Raw genomic sequence first — 22381 nt, 5'->3', positions numbered from 1 at the left:
AGTTTTGTTCTTAAATAACCGTAATCAATAATCATGCGTTTAAAAGGCACAAAATAATTGCGATTATACATGTTTCTGATTATTGTGCTGCCCTACCGTGCACACATGCGTTTTGAATGAATTTCCCAGCCAAATAAAGTCTCTTGCAGGTAGTTTTATATTCCACATTTCATCTGGTTCAGTCCTCACATCGCAGTGAACAGATAAATCCCAGAATCATCCGCAAGGTCGTCAGCATGTACAGGAAGGATCTGTGTGTTCTGTTAGTTCTGGAGAACCCGTGGGTTTGATTCCTGAACTCCCGAACCAGCAGCTCTGTAGATCCCGGAGCTTTTGCGCCTGATCCTGCACCTCTGCGTGTCTCTGTATGAGCCGCAGTTGCTCTCTTTGCGCGCCGCTCGCCGGAGCTGCGGGTTTTATCCATGCGCGCTCCCGATGATTGGACAGCGCGCTTTTACGCGCAGCTCTGCCCACCGAAGCGAGCGCGGTAATAGATTCTCTACACGGGCAAATAAACCCAGCACGACTGGTGCGGGGTGTGCAGAATGCATGCTGGGAGATTATACAACCCTGGAATAATAAAAGTGGCTTACATAGACCTTCCTCTAATATAAAAAATGTGTTAAACTGATTTCGTTCCTGATAATGAGACTTGCATCAGTCTGTCAAGTTTTTCATTTCCGTTCACTCTGAAGAAACACGAAACAGCCGAACATTTAGTTGTAGATCTGATAAATACACGCATGATAGATGAGTGTCTTCTGAATAAGAACGTTTCTTTTTTGTTTAAAGAATTATTTTAGTATTTGTTTATTAGGATTTTAACGTCATGTTTTACACTTTGGTTCCATCATGACAGGAACGGTTGTTACTGCTTACACAAGATTCATCAGTTCAAGTTTAATATCAAACACAGTCATGGACAATTTAGTATCTCCAGTTCACCTCACTTGCATGTCTTTGGACTGTGGGAGGAAACCGGAGCTCCACGCAGACACAGGGAGAACATGCAAACTCCACACAGAAAGGACCCGGACCGCTCCACCTGGGGATTGAACCCAGGACCTTCTTGCTGTGAGGCGACAGTGCTACCCACCGGCCCACCGTCTTCCACTGTGCACAAAGCAACCCCTTTAAACCTTTGCACCTTTGGGATGAATTGGAACCTGTCTGGCCTCACAAACGTTCTTTATTTCTGAATAGACACATTTCAACAGACACGTTCCAAAATCTTGGCGCAAGTCTGTCCCCGAAGGGTGAAGGCTGTAATAGCCGATTTGGTAGATTACATGCAGTCACCTCTCAGCAAGAAGGGTCTGGGTTCGATTCCCTGTATTCTTCTTGTGTCTGTGTGGGTTTCCTCTTAAAAGTCCAAAGACTTGCAGTCAGGCTACTAGATCTACTAAAATAAAATAATAGTGTGTGTGGGTGTGTTTGTCCTGTAATGGACTTGCAACCTGTCCAGGGTGTTTCCTACCTTTCGCCCGATGAATCGGACCCACAGTGACCCTGACCAGGATAAACTGGTGGTAAAAAAACACAAACAAATGGTACTACATAACATTAACACTCAGTTAAGCTTAATTACATGATACAAACTGCAAGGGCAAAACATACTCAGTGGTCAGAAAACTCCAAACACTGACTGTACTGCCCCTTCTTGTTGAGACAGTTGTAGCCCAGTAGGTGGAGCTGTGGGTTACCATCTATAAGGTTGTTGGTTCAGGTCCCAGCTCTGACATGCAGCATGTTGGGCTCCAGGACCACAGTACAATGGCTGTATTTAAGGCAAATGAAGGAGCCTTAGAGATGTGTTTTTGCATTCTTTCTCACTGGTAAAAGCAACACCTCTGAGAGACCTAAATCAAATGGTAAGTCTATTTCTAAATCATGCACTTTCTAAATGTGGCATGTTTGTGTTTACGTCTGATGATCTAAAACTAGATTTCTGAAGTGACCTTGGGATCAAGAAAGACATCGGTTCTGCCCGGCGAACACCGAGTCCATTAATCAGTCTGAAGCTGGTTGTCAGCTCACCATCTGTATTTTTGTGCTTTAGGCAGTAATGAGATTCAGAACAACGTGTCCTACTGGGGGTCTCTGCTGTTCCACCATGCTGAGGGAAGTAGCAGGGTGCCAACTGTTTATAAAGATACTATTAGCAGCTTTAAAGTCGCTGACCTTTAAAACGTACAAATACACTATATAAACAAAAGTATATGCACCTGTTTGCAATGGATGTGGCAGAAACAAATAAATTCAATCATCAGGAGGGGTGTCCACATACTTTTGGTCATAGTGTATGCCAGATTGTAGCAGCTGGGTTAAAAGCTTCACTCATTTAAAATACAGTTTAATTGAATTATTTATATTTCTTGCTGTTATTTATTAATCGTGCAGACTGTATTTTTCTTTTTGTGCTTAAGTGTTTCAGCATCAGTAAAAAATACTTATGTTTATTAATAGTGGATTAGGTAGAATTTATTTTTCCACTTTATGGCCACACTACTGGCCATTTAGCATGAGAGTCTGCCATGTTTGCATTTGTGGAATGTCTAGGGCATCATTTTCTCAGGTGTAAAATACACTCGCACTGGTCATCAAATGGTTTCAACAATTTAGTTCCACAAATATTCACGCATGATTTGCAATAGTAATTCCAGTTAAAATACTGTGTGGCATGGTGCCATGGTGGCAAAGCTGATGAAGTGGATGTCGCTCAGCAACAAGGGTCTAGAGGATCTGGGTTTGATCCTTTACTCCAATCACTCACATACATTCTCAACAGTTAATCCAGTTTTCCTTTCACCTCTCAAAACCTGCAGAAGGTGATTTAGCTTCCCTTTGGCACCCTGTACAGCAGCGCTCCCCAACTTCTTTTGCACCACAGACCGGTTTCATATAAGATATAATTTCACAGACAGGCAGGGGCGGGAGGATTTAAAATAGAATAACTATAGAATGGAAAATCCTGAGCTTTTTTTGCTGTAACGAGATGCTGCTCTCATTTAGTGGTGATTGAGGACAACAACATCCGATAAGTGTTGGAAATTTAATTGCTTTTGTAGCGATCTCTAATTATTTATTCTTTCTGTGCGGCCTGGTAATAAATGACCCACGGCCCGGTGGTTGGGGACCACTCTGATCTACTGCAACCCTGACCAGTAGAACAAGGTTAGCAAAACATGAATGAATAGACCAGTACAACTTTATTGCACATTAAGTTACTTGTTACCTCATCGTTTTCATTTTCCAGTGGCAGTGTTCTGTTGTAGGGAGTTATATCATCATTTTGATTTCTTTGCTGCTGTTAATGTGAATATAAATGATTTTGATGATTAAATTAATAAACAATAGAGAGGTGGTTAGTTATTCATGCTCAGTAGCATCTTCATCCTAATACAAGTAATTGTGAGTCTAAAGTCATTAAAAATGGCCAATGCAGCATGGTCAGTCAATCTGTTGGCATGTTTTTGCTTTTTGCTGAAGTACCTGGAGAAATTTTCTCTACTAAACCATTTAATCAATCCGTCATCAATCCTCTCTTCTCCCTCGCTCTCGTATGGGCTCTCTGGTTTCCTTCCGACTTCAAGACATGGTTGGATTTGTACATGGCAGTCACATAGTCACATGTGACAACGAAATAACTACTGTAGCATAAATTTACTGTTGGTTTAATGTTCTGACAATTACATGATGAATTTGCTTTTTTGCTAGACAACCCTTGTTGTCCAATTTTGCCTACAACGTTATCCGAAGACTATACTGTATTTTTTCAAATGCTAAATAAAGACGTTTCTTCTCATTTCGACTGTTCTATTCACTAAATATCATTTTGTTCTTTTATATCTGGACAAATTAACAGCGTACCTACCTAAGCCCACGTCTGCAGTTCTTTTAATGATTTTCTGGGATCTTTCGTGACCTTCTATAGCAATTTGAGCAAATTTTCTGGGTAGATTAATTAGTGTTTGATGTTTTTCCATTTGTAGATAATACAGAAGTTTTACCGTTCCTAAGTGAACATCTAGAGCCATCGAAATAGCTTCGTAGCCAATTTTATATCTGGAATTTATCTACTCCAGCAAATCAAGTCAGCTAATTGGCTCTGTTCAGTTATTGCTTAATAGACTAATAATGAAAGTAATTATATTTTTTTGCTCTGTGTAATTTACCTGTTTTTTTTCTGCAAGCTTTCAGTGTGTTAATTATGAATTATTGAGTAACCAGACATCTCTAAGTTTCTGGGACAGTCCCTGATTTTGGGAACCTGACTAGATCACTTTGTGCTGTAACCATTTCATTCATCATCTGTTCTTGTTTTTATTAGCTCATCTTCTGTCCAGTGCAGCACCTCATACTTTTGTAAGGAAATATAACATGTAATACACAGCTATCACAATTATTATAATATTATTAAGGAAGGATAGTGAGGAAGAATCCGACAGAAAGGTGAAGAAACTGCGGAGTCGTCCTGGGAGTCGACTCACTGATTCCCTGTATTGATAACTGGGAATTGAGTGAAACAAAGAGTCGATTCGATTCGATTCACAAAAATTGATTCAGTTAGAGAACTGAGGATTCGACGCTTTTGTTGACAAAAAGGTGAAGAAACTGCGGAGTCGTCCTAGGAGTCGACTCACAGATTCCTTGTATTTTTATTCAATTAAAACGCAGTATAACATGGCGGTAATGTCAAACAATAACATAAATACCAAACTAATGATTATAATAACCAAACAAGGAGAGTAACATGCAGTTCAGTACAATTATTCTCATCAAGATGCAACCGACATTATTAAGTATAACAAGAGTCCGTCCTTCACTCTGGTGCACCAGGTAAAACATCTGAACATCTAAACGGCATAGCTTAATGTTAATAAAATAACATTATTATATTTAATACACAGCTATCACACTTATTATAAATTTAATTAAAAACGACTGTGAGAAAGAATCCGAAAGAAAGTGAAGAAACTGCGGAGTCGTCCTAGGAGTCGACTCACGGATTCCCTGTATTGATAATTGGAAATCGACTGAATCAGAGTCGATTCAATTCACACAAATTGATTCCGTTAGTTCGACGCTTTTGTTGTTATTTTCTGATTAATATCTTTTCTTCACATAAATATCAGTAAGATTAGATCAAAACAAATAAATATGTGACAATTTTGACAGAAAATCGCTTACAATTAACAACATCATCATTGCTAAAGGCTAATGAGTAAACTGACTCATCCATTAGCCAGCAAAGCTAATTATGCTCGTATTAGCTGTCTGTTTACAAGCTACATTTCTATATTGTTAATTTCTGTTCTACTTTGACCCCTGGTTAGTTAAAACTACAGAAAATTTAACTTATATACACCTCACCTCTGTATTTAAAGGTAAACTATACAGCTGAAAGTAAATGGACCCTGTCAATCATAAAGTTTTTAGTTCCAGTTATTTTAAATAAATAAGGCGTGGTTAGAATCGGAAATGCTTGTAAGACAAAACGACTGTAAGGTGGCACAGCGGTCTATTCCAGGTTCAGATTTCAGCAGTACTATCGGCCATCCAGGCATCTACACAGGTGTAATTGGCTATGCCTGAGAAGTGGGGGATGGCTGAAGCCCTACGATGGACTGGCATGCTGTCTGGGGATATTCTGCCCTGCACCCAGTGTATTCTGGTGCAACTGGACCCACCGTGACCCTGCCAGGATAGAGTGGTTAAGGAAAATGAAAATTGTCGGCCCTGCAGCCGAGCAAAGCTTGATAATAATAATAATAAATTTTATTTGTAATGCACTTTACATTTGGACACAAATCTCAAAGTGCTACATAGTAAAAGGCATAGTAAAAAAAACTTTAAAACCATCAATTAATTAGGAATGGTAGGTTCTTCTAAAAAGAAAAGTTTTAAGTCCCTTTTTAAAGCTTTCTATTCTCTGAGGAGCTCTCAACTGGTCAGGTAGAGCATTCCACAAGCGAGGTGCGGCAGAAGAAAAGGCCCTATCACCCATGGTGCTGAGCTTAGTTCTGGGGAGGAGTAAGCGGTTTGAATGTACAGAGCGAAGAGATCGTGATGAGGTTTGCGGAGTGAGAAGTTCTTTCAGGTATGGAGGAGCATTGCCATGTATGCACTGGTAGGCAAGGAGCGAGACCTTATATTCAATTCTGACAGATACAGGAAGCCAGTGAAGTGATTGAAGAACAGGTGTAATGTGTTCATGTTTCCGTACTCTCATCAGGATTCGAGCAGCACTGTTCTGAATGTACTGTAGTCTCTGATCTATAGCTGAAGAGGGAACGTTTCAATTATAAACCACTTAACTCAGCCAATCCTCCCGCCTCAGGTGGTTCTCATTTCATTAACTGCTACCTGCCAAAGAAAATAAATGTGGCTTTAAAGTATTTGTTTTAAAAGCCATTAAAAAAGGTTGTTTTTTCTTTTTGTCAATAAGAAGCCAACAGGTGAGAACTCTTACCCGATCTCTACGGCTTGGCTATAGCACCCTCCCATGCCAACATCATGCCAGCAGGTGACATAATAATTTGTTTGTTAGTATTTCTTTTGCTTAACGACATACATTTGGGATGGCACAGATATAGAAGAATAGAACGCCTTTATTTGTCTCGTATACATACATACTTGTTTCTACACTCACTGTCCATTTTATCAGCTCCACTTACCATATAGAAGCACTTTGTAGTTCTACAATTACTGACTGTAGTCCATCTGTTTCTCTACATGCTTTGTTACCCCCTTTCATGCTGTTCTGCAATGGTCAGGACCCCCACAGGACCACAACAGTGTGTGTTGTGCTGGTATGAGTGGATCAGACACAGCAGCGCTGCTGCAGTTTTTAAACACCTCACTGTCACTGCTGGACTGAGAATAGTCCACCAACTAAAAATATCCAGCCAACAGCGCCCCGTGTGCAGCGTCCTGTGACCACTGATGAAGGTCTAGAAGATGAGCGACTCAAACAGCAGCAATAGATGAGCGATCGTCTCTGACTTTACATCTACAAGGTGGACCGACTAGGTAGGAGTGTCTAATAGAGTGGACAGTGAGTGGACACGGTGTTTAAAAACTCCAGCAGCACTGCTGTGTCTGATCCACTCATACCAGCACAACACACACTAACACACCACCACCATGTCAGTCACTGCAGTGCTGAGAATCATCCACCACCTAAATAATACCTGCTCTGTGGGGGTCCTGACCATTGAAGAACAGCATGAAACAGATATACTACAGTCAGTAATTGTACTGTAGAACTACAAAGTGCTTCTATATGGTAAGTGGAGCTGATAAAATGGACAGTGAGTGTAGAAACAAGGAGGTGGTTTTAATGATATGGCTGATCGATGTATACAGACAGTACAGGAGCGCAGGGTCAGCCTTTGTACAGCGCCCCTGGAGCAGAGAATGTTAAGGGCCTTGCTCAAGAGCCCGACAAACTCTCAATCTTTTAGTTAATAACCCAAAGCCCTACCCGCTAGGCTACCACTGTCCCTATAAGTGTTTAATGGATGTGCGCTTTTGTGTTTTATGTAGTTTGGATCAGATTATGTTTGTTTTTTGTTGTTTTGCTCGCTTTAGTCTCGACTAATAAAATTTTAATTGCTATTCAGGGACATTAAGAAAGGCAGGACGCAGATTTAGAGTTATTTATTAGAGCTATGGATGCAAATTTGGCCTTTGAACCGATAACAAAGCAGCTTTTTTCGAAAGATTAACTGTTCAACAACAAGCTTAAAGAGACATTAAAATATCAAACACGCCACTAAGTTTTATTTCAGTGCAGCTTTAGACTTTTTTTTTTTTTTAAAGCAAACAATAACATGAATATCAAACTAATGATTATAATAACCAAACAGGGGGGCGGCATGGTGGCTCAGTGGGTAGGACTGTCGCCTCACAGCAAGAAGGTCCGGGTCCTTTCTGTGTGGAGTTTGCATGTTCTCCCCGTGTCTGTGTGGGTTTCCTCCGGGAGCTCCGGTTTCCTCCCACAGTACAAAGACGTGCAAGTGAGGTGAACTGGAGATACACAATTGTCCATGACTGAGTTTGACGTTAAAACTTGTGAACTGATGAGCCTTGTGTAAGCAGTAAGTACCTGTGCTGTCACGAATGTAACCGCAGTGTGTAAAACATGACGTTAAAATCCTAATAAACAAACAAACAAACAATAATAACCAAACAAGGAGAGAATCATGCAGTTCAGCACAATTATTCTCATCAAGATGCAACCGGAATCTCAACACGACTCTGAACGACATTATTTAATATAACAAGTCTGACCTTCACTAAACTAAAGTATTATTATTATTATTATCTGTATATTACTACTATTATACTCATTCTCACCTACATTTGATATTATATTTTTTATATTTGATATGTATCCCTATATATACCTATGTATAATAATAACAATGTATATTATTGCTCCTATTGTTTATACTTATACCTATAACATATATTGTATATATTTATAGCTATAACAACATCTTTATTTTTATATTTATACTTATATATCTGTATATATTGTTTATAAGAATAGATCCACTACTGCTCCTATTATTATTATTGTACCATATGCACAATTGGGTACAATATCTGTCTGTCTGTCTGTCTGTCTGTCTGTCTGTTGCATCTCAAAAATGTGAATGTCAACACTTATTTTGTAAGTATCTGTCTGTCTGTCTGTCTGTCTGTCTAACTAACTAACTGAACTATAGCATTTAAAAAATGTGAATGTCAACACTTATTTTGTATCTGTTTATCTATCAATCTGTCTGTCTGTCTGTTGTCTATCTCTCTGTCTGTCTGTCTATCTAACTGACTAACTAATTAACTAACTACATGTAAACAATTATTTTGTAAGTTATGCATATCTCAGTCAGGCTTATATTAAACGTTGGACTAATTATAGTTGCACTTAGAACAGTGGTAACTCAGGGGTTGGGGGACTGGACTGGAATGTCGCTGGTTCAAGCCCGACTACCACCAAGTTGCTACTGTTGGACCCCTGAGCAAGGCCCTTAATCATTAAGTCTGACCTTGACACTGGTGCATCAGGTAAAACATCTGAACGTCTGAACGGCTTTTGCGTAGCTTAATGTTAATAAAATAAGTAATTAAATTTTTCGATTGATGGTGTACAAATATTCCAAACGCTTCTGATGGCCTCTGATTTGTTTCTTTATTTGTTGTCATTTGAGAAGTATTTAACTCTAAATAATAAACAGTAGTTAGTGTAATAATAAAGCAGTAGTGTGGATGGTAGAACGGTCGTGTGGGAGGGGAGGCTGGCGGGGGCTTCGTTATGCAACGGCACATTTTCTCTTAAAGTCTCTTAGAAATCCTGTTCGCTGTGGCTTCAGACACACTTCAGATTCTTCTTTTCATCACAGCTCATTAGAAAAGCGCGTTAGAAAAGAAAGATCATAATTGCATGAATATATATATATATATGTATTTAGATACATTTTATCCATAAAATGTGGAAAATATTGGATACAAAAATCCAATTCACATTTACACACACGTCTTTTTCATACACATGAAACCTTTTATTTTCTTTCACCAGATTTTCTCGAGTGTCCGTATCAATTGTGAGGTCAGGGACGGACGTTGGAGCATGAATTCCTCATTCAAAATCGATGTTACAATTCATTCCAGAGGTGGCATACATGTGAATGGGTTGATTTTTTTTTTTTAATTTAGTTTACACAAAACTCAAACCGTGTATTTATAAACGTTGCTTTGTGCAGTGAAGCAGTTAAGATAAGATAAGATAAGACTTTATTGATCCCCTTAGGGAAGGTAACTTGTTACAGCAGTATGAAGACAGGAAAAACAGAAAGAAATACAACTAAGTCAAAAATATTGCACACATAGTGTGATGTTATTTACTCTAAAAAATATCAAAAAAATAATATATACATTAAAAATATGCAAAATATATTAGGTTATTGCACTTATTGTAAATAAATTACATATTGCACTTGTTATTACACCCAACATGGAAGAATAGGAATGAGTGATATTTAAGCAATAGAAGACGAGAGGGAGTGTGTTATCGCGAATAACATCACGGCTGTGATTTGGTCGCAGGCACGAACCGAAGGTGAGTTATTCACGATAACACACGACCTCGAGTGTTCTATTGCTTTTATACAACAGTTTTTACAAAATAAAGAAAGAAAATAAATCAAAGAAGCCCTGAATTTCATGTTAAATATGCTTTAATATTGACAATACCTTCCGCCAAAAAGTAGTTCCACAACGAATATAAAGTTTAACACTACAAAGCAGACATCCCAAGTTGCAAAAACTCATTTCAGGGAGGTAAGAACAAGAAGAAGAAGAGGGCGAGAACCTCCGAAGAGAAAAAAATAAATAAAAAAACCTCTCGCACACACCAAAGGCTATGGATGAAAACAGAACTACTAGGAGCTGCTAACTGGCTTAACTAACTGTTCGCGTTACAAACACATTAATGTTCCCTAAATAGTGCACTAGATTGTGTATCAGATCATGGATATATGTTCCCTACATAGTGCACTAGATAGTGAATTAGACAACTGATTTATGTTCCCTACACAGAGCGCTAGATTGTATATCAGATAACGGATTTAAAACGCGACCGGGAAAAATAGGCTGTGTCGCCTGCGTGCGCGTTTGTGTGCATGAAGCTCGTCGTTACTGGCAACGCGTGTCAGCGGAGTAATACCATTGTGGTGTGAAAAGACCGTGCTGTTATCACCAATATCAGCACGTTTAGAACGCTTCTCAACCAATCAGATTGTAAGGTCGGAACTACCTGTTGTATAATATTATATATTATTATTGTTGTGAGCTCTGATGGCTGCTGGAATGATGGACCTGCGGTAGCGCTCCTTCTTACACAGGGGGTGGAGGAGTCTGGTACTGAAGGAGCTTGTTAGGTCTCCTACAGACTCATGTAGTGGATGTGTGGTGACGTCCAGGATGGATGACAGCTTGGCTATCATCCTCCTTTCTCCTACCTCCACCACCTCCTCTACAGGTTGGAGAGGACAGTTCAGGACAGAGCTCGCTTTCTTGATCAGCTTGTTCAGTCTTTTTCTGTCTCTCTCCGATATTGCACCACCCCAGCACACCACTCCGTAGAAGATGGCTGATGCTACCACAGTGTCGTAAAAGGATCTTAGCAGTGGTCGGCACACTCCAAAAGACCTCAGTCTCCTCAGTAGGTGGAGGCGACTTTGGCCCTTTCTATATAGGGCATCCGAGTTGCTAGACCAGTCCAGTTTATTATTGAGGTGAACACCCAGGTATTTGTTCTCCTTCACCATTTCAATGTCCAAACCCTGGATGCTCACAGGTGTGGTGTGATGCAACTTTTTCCTGAAGTCGGTCACCAGTTCTTTAGTTTTACTGGTGTTAATATGAAGCACATTCAGTTCACACCAGGTAACAAAGTCCTTGATGATACTCCTGTATTCCGGTTCGTTCCCGTCAGATAAACATCCAAATGAAGCTGACAGCGTATAACAGGTCATTTTCTACACAGACTGGCGATGATTGTGGTTGAAATACTGACCGAGCTGAATTCAGTGAGCTGCTGTTCTACCGGTCGGTGAGCAAGTAATCAAAATTACAGATCTCAAATGAAAGAAAAAAAAGAAAGAAACCTTAAATGAAGTTCATATTTAAATCTTTTGGTGTGTTGTATTAATTGTGACTCTGGACGACATTATTTAATATAACAAGAGTCCGTCCTTCACACTGGTGCATCAGGTAGAAACATCTGAACATCTGATCGGCCTTTGCAGGGTTTAATGTAGGGCTGGGCGGTACCACCAAAAATTTGTATCAGGGTATTTTTTTAAGATTCTGACGGTTTCACGGTATATCACAGTATGTTTTTTTTAGTACGACTGGGACTTTTTATCTGTCTGTGTGTGACTGATTTTGCTGTCATAAGTACATAGAATATACAACGTTTTAATTTCAGCATGTATATAATGAAGGGTCCACTGTACAACTTGACCACTGGTCTGTTGTAAAAAACTGGACGACTTTAAATCTCTCCGCTTCCAGTTCGCTTATAACGTTGGTTTAGCGACTGACCTGAAGTATTTTCACACTGTAAGACAAACCTGGAATCCAGTGTTTTAATTATGGCTCTGAAAGCTTCTCTCTGGACTGTCTATAGAGGAATCGTGTCCTTGCATGTGTGCACTGTTACTGCGTTCGTAATGTTGTGGTGTGCAACAGCCTTGGCTCGACAGACGGTGCAGTATACAGTGTTTTAATTTAGCGGCAAACGGTATTATGTGATTTGCTGCCTATTAAAGCAAAAGCTCTTTTGTTGTATTGTATTAATTGTGGATTTCATAAGACCTTTATGACCGTTAGTTAAAATAAACAAGAATGCTGCATGAAATTTGTACAGTTTATGTGACGAATGTTATTTGCACCCAGTGTTGATGATGCAGAAATATAGGTACACATTTTATTAGGGCAGTGGTAGCCCAGTAGAAAAGGCAATGGACTTATGAACAGAAGGTTGAGGGTTCATGGCCAAGCTGCCTTTGTTGGGACCATAAGCAAAGAGAGTTGTCTGATCCAATGAATCCTGTTTTTCATCAACCAGGGTAGAGGTGGCACCATCACAGCTGTTTTGACAGCATATTGGGCATCATGTTTTGGCCCATCTATGTATTTCCTGTGCCTCTCCAGTGTTTTAAAGTGCAACAAACTAAAGATTTGATTTGGTATAAAGTGTAGAAGATTGCCAGTTCATTTCTGCATGAGTCATGTGAGATCAGTGGCTCTCATCCTCTTTGTTCCACCACCATCTCCTCTTAAATGGCTCCTTATTCAAAGTGCCAAATTTACTCCCTGTTTATGTCAAGCCAGAGATGTAAGTGTATTTGAAACGGAATAAATTCCTTCATGTTTATATAACCGGGCAGGAAGATATTCAGTCATGTGAGAACTAAAAAGTGGAAGATTTGTGGACACCCATGGAGTCTTGTGGGACCTGACTTTAGATGAGAGGACCTAGAGATTTAATATCTGAAGACCTTTTAAGGGAAGGCGACTGAAATCAAGCTTTATTGAGGTGGGACCAAACTCAGCCTGAAAACGAGCTGAACCTCATATCGATCTTGATGCCAGGCTGACAGCCCGGTGTGCCAGCAATCGCCAAATGATTCTGTCAACACAGAGACTTGGTCTGATTTCAGCCTGACTGATGCGTCAGACATTTCTGTGACTCAGGAGCAACGTTCTCATCGCAAACCTTCGAGATTTTGAAGGTGAAGAGTGGATTTCTTTGCGGCTCTCGCTCAGACATCAAAGCAATCCTTCTTCAGCAGGATTACGATCCAATCCTTGTTCTATTTTACATTTGTGGCCTCATTTTCAAACCTGACAGCATTCGTGTATTTATATGTGGGTGGTGTTTGAATCAGATATAAAATGTGCACGTCAGTCTGCTCGGTGGTTCTACCTGGCGAACGAACAAAGTCAAAATGAGCCAGTCGGATCGATTCTTGAATCAATCAAATGACTAGACATGGTCATCAGTCAGGGTAAAACTTGAAAGGTTGTTGATTAAAGGACATGAGCCGAATGGCATCACTTGTCAGCATGGGATACGTGACATTTAACTCAGTCCACCTTAAATGAAATTCCAAGAGCTGATCTCCTTAACCAGTATGACACAAGTTTGTCAAAGTGGGATAATCTGCTAGCACACCAGCACTGGGATTCCGAGCTCCTGGTTTCGAATCTCGGCTCTGCTACCGGTCAGTAGGGCAGTGGTAGCCCAGTAGTAAAGGCAATGGACTGGGATTGGGTAAATGAACAGAAGGTTTAGGGTTCATGGCCAAGCTGCTTTTGTTGGGCTCGTAAGCAAGACCCTTAGCTGTCAGTAGGTTGAATTGGACGCCATCAGTCCCTGGACGCCATCGGTCCCCAGCAGCTGATTAGCTACACTAAATTGGGAGACAAATGGGGAACTGCAACGTAATTCATGACCGTTCAGTAATTTTATTAATTTATAGGGACGTTGTAGCGTAGTGGTTAAGGTACTGGACTAGTAATCAGAAGGTCGCTGGTTCAAGCCCCACCACTGCCAGGTTGTGGCTGTTGGGCCCTGGAGCAAGGCTCCTAACCCTTACTTGCGTACATTTACATTTTCGGCATTCAGCAGATGCTTTTATTCAAAGCGACTTACAGTATACGGTCCAAGCAACTGAGGGTTAAGAGCCTTGCTCAAGGACCCAACAGTGGCAACCTGGCAGTGGTGGCATTTGAACCAGTGACCTTCTACTTGCTAGTCTAGTACCTTAACCACTAGGCTACAACTGCCTACAGTGTACTGTAAGATAAAGCGACTTACAGTGCTGAAACTTTGCCCTGTTTTTCGTTGCTTACATTGAGCAAGGACGTGAGCCGAATGGCATCACTTGTCAACATGGGATCAGTGACATTTAACTCAGTCCACCTTGAATGAAATTCCAAGAGCTGATCTCCTTAAACACTGTGACACAAGTGTGTCAAAGTGGGATAATCGGCTTGCACACCAGAACTGGGATTCTGAGCTCCTGGGTTCGAATCTTGGCTCTGCTACTGGTCGGCTGGGCGCCCTGTAGCAGGCACAGTTGTCCAGTGTCTCCAGTCTGCTGGGTAGGAAAGACCAGACTAAAATGTGGGGTTATCAACATTGTGTAAGAACAGAAAGTGGAGGAGTGTGGAGATCGGAACGTGGCTCTCCGTATGCCGAGCCGACCTCACACACAAATCCACCGAAGTTTGGGTGAATAAGAAGAGATCGGTGTGTGTCCCGCCATCTGTCCCCAGTAGCTGATACAATGTTATTAGGGCAGTAGTAAAGGCAATGGACTGGGATTGGGCAAATAAACAGAAGGTTTATGGCCAAGCTGCTTTTGTTGGGCCCGTAAGCAAGGCCCTTAGCTGTCAGTTGGTTGAATTGGATGCCATCGGTCCCTGGATGCTATCTGTCCCCAGCAGCTGATTGGCTACGCTAAATTGGAAGAAAAATGGGGAAAATGCATAAAACCCCCCAAAAAACTGCAATGTTTAGTTATTTTATTAACTTTGCTTTGTTTGTTGTTGCTTATTTGGCAAAATTTGTGGCATTTAACAGACTTTAAAGATGCCACACAAAACAATTCAACTACTTTCACTAAATCCACTAAAGTTCTTTTAGTTTTGGAACAGAAAACACAACGTCCAGTTTCAGAGAAGTTGCTGTTTGTAGATGCAGCGTTGGACTGTGTTTACTAATAAGGGTTTTCTGAAGTGTTCCCAAACCCCAAGTACAGACAAATGTGAGTTTTTAATGCAGTTCTGTTGAAAGAGTAGAAAATCATGAGCATTCATTTGTTTTTTGGCATTGCCTAACTTCTGTGGAATTGGAGTTGTGTAAAACAATCTGGTATTCGGTCTCACTTCAGTGGGGAGTTTGTTAAAGATATTATGAAACGGCGTAGACGTGCCAACCGTAATGGCTCACCACCAAAGCACATAAGGAATTAAGATTTCAGCCTGACTACATTTCTAAAATGGCACGGCTGTTTTTTCCAGCTGCTCGCTCTACACGCATCTCCCCGCTAATCACAATTTAATTAGTGCTCTGTCAAAGCCGCGTTCGGTCTGGGTGCATCGCTGTGACTGAGCCTAGGACGTGTCGTAAACAACGCCTCCATCACCATGGAGTCGGGGGTTTAACTTAACTCTAGCTCCACAGTTAGACATGCGGTTTATTTTTGACACTTGTTGTTGTGAACTGAAAGTTGGAGCAGAACTCTTCATTGCATTAAGGAAACAAACAATCACTGCTAATTGGGTAAAGATTGTGTTTAAAAATAACCTTAGCTTACAGTTTGGTAGCGATGGCTTGAGGGGTAGAAGGTCCTGCGAGAAGGTCCTGGATAGATGGCTAGCACACCAGTGCTGGGATTCTGAGCTCCCGGGTTTTAATCTTGGTTCTGCTACCGGTCGGCTGGGCGCCCTCTAGCACGCACAGTTGTCCAATGCCTCCAGTCTGCTGGGTGGGAAAGACCGGACTAAGATGTGGGATTATCAACGTTGTGTAAGGACCTTGGTCGCCCAGGGCGCCTGTACAGAAAGTGGAGGAGCGTAGAGATCGGGGCGTGGCTCTATGTACGGCAAGCTGGCCTCATGAAATCCACTGAAGTTTGGGAGTGAGAAGGTCCTGGGTTCGATTGCCAGTTTCATGAGTAAGCTGTCCGGTCATGAATGAAACCAAAGTAACAAACATTACCTACAAATCCTTATAAACAAATAAAAACAATTTAATATGTTAACAATTTAGGGCAGATTCAGCCTGGTGGTTAAGGTACTGGACTAGTAATCAGAAGGTTGCCGGGTCAAGCCCCACCACTGCCAGGTTGCCACTGTTAGGCCCTTGAGCGAGGCCCTTAACCCTCGATTGCTTGACTTCTGACTTGACTCGGACTCTAGCCTAACGACTCGTGACTTGACTCGGAATCTAGCCTAACGACTCGTGACTCGACTCGGAATCTAGCCTAAAGACTCGTGACTCGAATCGGACTCTAGCCTAAAGACTCGTGACTCGACTCGGACTCTAGCCTAACGACTCGTGACTTGACTCGGACTCTAGTCTAAAGACTCGTGACTTGACTCGGACTCTAGCCTAATGACTCGTGACTTGACTCAGACTCTAGCCTAAAGACTCGTGACTTGACTCGGACTCTAGCCTAAAGACTCGTGACTCGACTCAGACTCTAGCCCAAAGACTCGTGACTTGACTCGGACTCTAGCCTAAAGACTCGTGACTTGACTCGGACTCTAGCCTAACGACTCGTGACTTGACTCGGACTCTAGCCTAAAGACTCGTGACTTGACTCGGACTTTAGCCTAAAGACTTGTTACTTGACTTGGACTCTAGCCTAGACTCGTGACTTGACTCGGACTCTAGCCTAAAGACTCGTGACTTGACTCGGACTTTAGCCTAAAGACTTGTTACTTGACTCGGACTAGCCTAAAGACTCGTGACTTGACTCGGACTCTAGCCTAAATGTTTTTATGTTTTTTACACGTATCTTCAACAGATCCCTGGAACTGTCTGTTGTTCCCTCCTGTTTCAAACGCTCCACCATCATCCCGATCCCCAAGAAACCCTCCATAACTGGACTGAATGACTACAGACCGGTAGCATTGACATCAGTAGTCATGAAGTCATTTGAACGATTGGTGCTAGCCCATCTGAAGGAAACCACTGGACACCTACTGGACCCACTGCAGTTTGCATATAGGGCTAACAGGTCAGTGGATGATGCAATCAACATGGGCCTTCACTACGTTCTGCAACACCTCGACTGCCCAGGGACTTATGTAAGGATCCTGTTTGTGGACTTCAGCTCGGCTTTCAACACTGTCAACCCTGGAATTCTCTCCTACAAACTCTCTCAGCTCACTGTGCCCCCTGCCATGTGTCAATGGATTACCAGCTTCCTGACAGGCAGAACACAGCAGGTGAAGCTAGGAGAAGTCACTTCTCACACTCGGACAGTCAGTACTGGTACTCCTCAGGGAAGTGTTATCTCACCACTGCTCTTTTCACTCTACACCAATGACTGCATCTCCAGTGACCCATCTGTGAAACTCTTGAAGTTTGCAGATGATACTACAATCATTGGTCTGATTCGCGACGGAGATGAATCTGCTTACCGGCGAGAGGTCGACCAGCTGGTGCACTGGTGCAGTATGAACAACCTGGAGCTTAACACGCTCAAGACTGTAGAGATGACAGTGGACTTCAGAAAACACTCACCAGCACGGCTCCCACTCACAATCTTAGGCAGTCCTGTTTCAACTGTGGAGTCCTTCAAGTTTTTGGGCACTATCATTTCCCAGGACCTGAAGTGGGAGTATAACATCAACTCCACCATCAAGAAAACCCAACAGAGAATGTTCTTTCTGCGGAAAATGCGAAAGCTGGGACTGCCACAGGAGCTGCTAAGACAATTCTACACTGCGGCCATCGAATCAGTTCTGTGCACTTCCATCACAGTCTGGTTTGGTGCAGCCACAACACAACAAAGGAACAGACTGCAGCGACAGGTGAAGTCAGCTGAAAAAATCATTGGTGCTCCTCTGCCCTCTATCCAGGACTTGTATACTTCAAGAACCAAGAAACGGGCAGAGAAAATTATCACTGACTCCTCACACCCTGGACATTACTTCATTCAACCCCTCCCCTCCGGCAGGCGCTATAGATCCATCCACATTAAAACCACCAGATTTAAAAGCAGTTTCTTCCCACAGGCCATCTCCCTCCTAAATAAATAAATGACTAATAATACATAACACGTAAGCGTAAAAATATTCATCTGCTGCCAAACTGACTACACTGTAGTACTCATCCTACATGTTGTGCACTTTACTGTTTTGTAAATATTTCAGATGCTGCTAAATTACATATCTGTATATTGTGTGTATATAATCTTATAGTTTGGATAATTTTGTGATTTTGTGTTTAATGTTTAATGTATACGTTGCTTGTACACTGTATCGTACCATTACTAGAGAGATACCATCAGCCGGAAACAAATTCCTTGTGTGTATCCACATACCTGGCCAATAAATCTGATTCTGATTCTGATTCTGATTCTGATAAAGACTCGTGACTCGACTCGGACTCTAGCCTAACGACTCGTGACTTGACTCGGACTCTAGCCTAAAGACTTGTGACTTGACTCGGACTTTAGCCTAAAGACTCGTGACTTGACTCAGACTCTAGCCTAAAGACTTGTTACTTGACTCGGACTTTAGCCTAAAGACTCGTGATTGACTCAGACTCTAGCCTAAAGACTTGTTACTTGACTTGGACTCTAGCCTAAAGACTTGTTACTTGACATGGACTCTAGCCTAAAGACTTGTTACTTGACATGGACTCTAGCCTAGACTCGTGAACATCTCTGCTCTGTCTAAGTAGAGCATCAAAATAATCTGCGTATGAGCTCTATGTCTTATTAGAATCCTCTCTACTGAGGCAGCTGGTCAGGTAGGTGATCAGGTAGGTAATACAGCAATGTGGGTACTGTAGAAGTTCCCATTATACCAACCTTAAAGACTAGACACCATTCCAGAGACATATTAACGTTGAACAGTCTGCCACCGTGAAGACTAGATGGCAACCGGGTGTCAAAGCAATGTAGAAATGACATCAAACTGCAAAGAAGATTTTAACTTGGCCGCCAAGTTCAACTTTTAAGTGCTTAATTTATTAAAAAAGAACTTTCTGAAAGTGGACAAGTCGTTTCATGTCTTCTTCTGTCTAAATGACTTCCCCAGCGAGTAGCACTCACCCTACATTATTAAACATCGTACAGACTCGGCTCCCGGAGCCAGAAACGAGAGCGTAGTGATCTGGACTCGAGCTAATGGGATGTCATCCTCAGACCTGGTTAATCTGACAGCTGGAAAGATAATGGCCGCGCCGCCAGTGGGAATAAAAAATGGGGAATAACATTTTTTCTCTTGCTAAAGGGACACGTCTCGCTCAAAAATTCTTGTAATCAAGCGCTCGCCTTCTGAAGCATTTTAAATGAATTCTGGCCCGGCTCCTCCGTCTTAGTGTTTTAATAAGATGTAAATAATTACAATAAGACTTATTTTACATGTTTGTTATTGTGTTTGATGATGAATCGGTGCTGCGTCCTCGCCGAGAGGGTAATTAGAATAAACAATGACCGTCTGGGACGCTCGGTTATGGAGCACTCGGCTCCAGGTAAACAATCCGCACTCTTACTCGTCCATTATGAGCGCCCTTCAGTTTCACCCAGAGATTGAAGTTGCCGTACAGTCGACGAGTATTAAATAAAACTCAAAGCAAACAGAAACGAGCTTGGACGGCTTCAGAATTATTGGAAACCTTGGCTGGAAGAAAGCGGTAAACAATGCAGAAACACCTGACCTGTCCCAAAACCATGGACATTTACAGTATACGAGGATTTGGTCTTACCCCTTGCGGCTAGGTTCCAATTCATCCCAAAGGTGTTTGAAAGCTCTAAAAACATCTAAAAGCTCGATGGGTAGCGTTTACATTTACATTTTCGGCATTTAGGAGACACGTTTATCCAAAGTGACTTACAGTACTGCGACTGTATATATTGTCTAAGCAATTGAGGGTTCAGGGCCTTGCTCAGGGACCCAACAGTGGCAGCCTAGCAGTGGTGGGGCTTGAACCAGTGACCTTTTGATTATTTATTTATTTTTAATTATATTTTATGCATTTTCTCCCAATTTATCGTACTCAATCTGTCTTCCGCTGCTGGTGGATTCCTGATTGTAGTCGATGTGGGTATATTGCTGCTCACGTCTCCTCCAACCCGTGTGCAGCCCTTAGCGGAATTTTTTTCGCCTCTATCTGCCAATCAGGGTCCTTACACATCCGGCGTTTGAAGACCCCACCCACACAGTCCGGTCATCCCTCCCTGGAGGCACTGGCAATTATGCCCGCTAGATGGCGCCCAGCCAACCGGTGGCAACGTCGAGTTTTGAACCGAGGAGTTCAGAACCTCGGCTCTGGTGTGCTAGCGTAACATCCCCACTTTTGATTATTAATCCAGTATCTTAACCACTAGGCTACAACTGCACTGTCACCTCACAGCAAGAAGGTCCTGGGTTTGATCCCCAGATGGAGCGGTCCGGGTCCTTTCTGTGTGGAGTTTGCATGTTCTCCCCTTGTCTGTGTGGGTTTCCTCTGGAGAATCTTGTGTAAGCAGTAACTACCTGTCCTGTCATGAATGAAACTAAAGTGTAAAACACGACGTTAAAACTTTAATAATAATAATTAATAAACTGATTTCATTCACCTGTGTGGCAAAACCTCTGAAGGGTAGTTGTAGCCCAGCGGTTAAGGTACTGGATTAGTAATCAAAAGGTCACTGGTTCAAGCCTCACCACTGCCAGGTTGCCACTGTTGGGTCCATGAGCGAGGCCCTTAACCCTCAATTGCTTAGACTGTAAACTGTCACAGTACTGTAAGTCACTTTGGATAAGAGTGTCCCCTAAATGCCCAAAATGTAAATGTAAAGCAAACTGGCAGTGGTGGGGCTTGAACCAGTGATCTTTCAATTGCTAGTCCTTAACCGTTAGGCTACAACTGCCCCATGGAACTGTGTGGGAACCCAAAACTGGTAGGTGATAAGAAGCGGCAGCAGATCGGCATTTAGCAGACACTCTTATCCAACGTGACTTACAGCACTGTGACCATATATACAGTATTCTCTAAGTCATAGGGCAGCTGTAGCCTAGCGGTCAAGGTACTGGACTAGTAAGCAGAAGGTCACTGGTTCAAAACCCACCACTGTCAGGTTGCAACTGTTGGGCCCTTGAGCAAGGCTTTTAACCCTCAATTGCTTAGACTGTAAGTCACTTTGGATAAAAAGCGTCCGCTAAATGCCGAAATGTAAATGTAAAGCGCCTTACTGTAGAGTGACCGTATACTGTCAGTGGTGGGGCTCGAACCCGGACCTTTTGATTACTAGTCCAGAACCTTACCTGCTTTGGATAAGAGTGTCTGCTAAAATGGTTAAGTTTTATGGTACGTTTGGTGGTATAGTGCACACACCGGTGTTTTTCTTTCACATCTCACTGCGAGAAGAACCGAGTGTTGGTGGGAAGCGCCGAAGGAAAACGCTTTTAAATCGTTCCTCAGGTTTGTGTTGATGTGCTCGGTGGATTCAGAAGGAACGGGTTCAGCAGGTCAAACATAAAATCTGTTATTCTGCGTCTGCCAGAACTTTTGTTTACCAAACGACATTTCAATTTGTTTTGTTCCGCTGTACTGCTGCAGCGATTGTTGTGGAAGGGTTTGATTGCTTAAGTCATTTTACAAGCTTTATAAAAAATAAAATGTACTCTTGAACGTTCTGGTTTGGCAACTTCAGAAACGTCCTTTTATTTATCGTTTCCTCATTAGCGAGCAATTATACCACAGGTGCTTCATCCAGCCGAGCGTTCAGAACATACACTGTGAGGCCAAAAGTATCTAGACACCTCTGCTTATTGTTGAGTCCTGGTGTTTTACCCACCTACTTCAGACAAATCAATTAAATGCTTCCAAGGCAGAAGATTTGGGTTTGGTGTGTATCTGGGCCATTCCGCCGAATTAGTGCCATTTCCATCCCCAGAACATTATATATATACATGATCAGCCATAAAATTAAAACCACCTCCTTGTTTCTACACCCAGCTCCACTTACCATATAGAAGCACTTTGTAGTTCTACAATTACTGACTGTAGTCCATCTGTTTCTCTTCATACTTTGTTAGCTCCTTTCATGCTGTTCTTCAATGGTCAGGACCACCA

Source organism: Trichomycterus rosablanca, chromosome 16 (assembly GCF_030014385.1).
Source record: "Trichomycterus rosablanca isolate fTriRos1 chromosome 16, fTriRos1.hap1, whole genome shotgun sequence".
NCBI classification, from domain to species: Eukaryota; Metazoa; Chordata; class Actinopteri; order Siluriformes; family Trichomycteridae; genus Trichomycterus; species Trichomycterus rosablanca.
The sequence above is the reverse complement of the archived record's forward strand: the minus strand, read 5'-3'. Positions refer to the sequence as shown.